Genomic DNA, 2,095 nt, shown 5'->3' with positions numbered 1-2,095 from the left:
CAGGAAATATCTGGCTTAACCAGATGTACTGAGTGCTGCAGCAAAGACGACTTTTTCCAAAACTGCGAGGCTCCGTGTGCCATTTCTCCTTCTGCGCCCCTTTCCGTGACTTCACGCTGCAAACACGAGCTCTTTGGTTTGGTCTTTGAGGCTCATCTTGGCCTGCAGGACCAGACCTCTATTTCTGCCTTAAGCTGACAGATCGGCTCGGTGCTTGCCTGCACTGCCCCTCATTTTCTCTGCAAACAATTGCTGTCTCCTCTCTTACCCAGAAGTGGTGCAGAGCAGTCGCCCCTGTTGTTTTTTCCTCTCTGCAGTGCCTTCTACCATCAGGTCCAGATCTCTGGCTCGGTATCCCTGGTGCTGTAGCAATACAGTCATTTGTCCTAACCAGCCCTATACTCCCCTGAGTGTCACAAAAGACCCAGGTAGCAGAGAGAGGTCTCTGAACTTTGGTTAGGATTGTAGATTTTAAAATATTCTTGAATTGGGTATGAGCATAAATTCCTACTTCTAATATAGAAGGGATGCTCCCTGGATGAAATTCATCTGATGTCCCAGTGTCCTGTGCTTGTCCCTGGTCTCCACATCTTTCGTCACTCAGAGAGGGCATAGATTTTTTTTTTTCTCCACGGAGTTTATTCAACTTTTTATCTGATTGCTGTTTCCTCATTTACACACTTTTCAAGTTTAGGGGAAGTCAGACAGCCATAAAAAAAGCCAGTAGACTATGGCTTGCTGAACTTTTTTTATAGATAAATTAGAAGCTTTATACAGAGGCTTAATGCTATTGATTTTTTTTTTAATCTCTGCTGCATGCGAAGGTGTTACAGAATTGGCATTTGCTTAGAAAAGGATACTGCTAAGAAAATACTGGATGAGTGGGTGGTGAAAGCACTAGGCTGAGCCTGTTGCAGAGCCTAGCAGCAATGGCCTGACTTAGAGACCGTCCTGCCCTGCTCCAGGTCTGCTGGAGCAGACCCCGTCCTGCCCTGCTCCAGATCACTTTCTAGTGCTACTGGTTCAGTATGTGAGTTTTGAAGCTCTCTGCACTGTACCTCGTAGGCAGACGGGTGTTTCAGCTAGTTATCAAAACAAATGACTGAGAAAATCCAACGGTTGGATTCTCCCTGTTTTCACTTCAGAATGAGACAGGATATAATTCATAGGTTCAAGGTTAAGGTAAAACATAACAAGGTCATGACTAGAAGTTTGGCTTTGACTTAAGAATCTGTTTAAGATGCCATTACAATATAATTTTTTAGTGTTTGGATTTGCAAAGGCTGATGAATCTCAGTCCATGAAGATAAGGCTCGCAAATGCCATTTCAGGAAAATCCACGATAAGTGAATTTTAAACTAGATGCGTTTCCAATTGATAGTAAAAGATGGAGTTTTAGGAGGATGCCTTTGCCCTGTCCTTTTGGGAGGAGGGTAGAACAGACAAGTTTAGTCAGAGAAGACTCTCCTAAGGCAGAGCCCGCAGCTGCACATCCAGTTGCTATGGTGAAAGAGCTTCGTTATGGTCAAGTGATGCTCTAAGTGGTACCTGACTGAGGTTACGGTGCAGACTGCAGCATTAGCAGTGCCAGTGCTGCTGGGTGCAGTGTCTGGGTTTAGAAAGCAAGGACTGCAGCAGAGCTGGGTGGACATCCAGCAGGAAACCGCAAAGGGCTGTTCCTGGGAGGCTGGGAAGTTGCAGGGACATCACACATATCTGAACATTGCCAGCACGGCCTCCAGAAGTGCAAGTTCAAGCGGAGTAAATTCTGCGTCTATCCCTTTTGACTTCTCTACATTTACACTAAGCTCTACATCTCCCTTTTGCATTTCCCCAAAGGCTGAGAGATCTCCTCATTTAAACAGAATCCATCCACCCACCCACCTTGGGTCAGGCCCGCCAACTGGCAGGTGGAGAGAGATGCCTGCCGAGGAATATTGACATCCATGTGAGAAACCAAACAACCGAAAACACGTGAAACATTTCTCCAAAGTGCAGCTGCAAAAAGTATTTTTGCTAGGAGCAGTTGTAGCTCTTAATGACTGCTGAGCCCTGCGCACTTTTAACTCACATAATCCTTTTTCCTATAACAGCA

This window comes from Buceros rhinoceros, unplaced genomic scaffold, assembly GCF_000710305.1.
Source record: "Buceros rhinoceros silvestris isolate BGI_N320 unplaced genomic scaffold, ASM71030v1 scaffold15306, whole genome shotgun sequence".
In the NCBI taxonomy this organism is placed as follows: Eukaryota; Metazoa; Chordata; class Aves; order Bucerotiformes; family Bucerotidae; genus Buceros; species Buceros rhinoceros.
The sequence above is the reverse complement of the archived record's forward strand: the minus strand, read 5'-3'. Positions refer to the sequence as shown.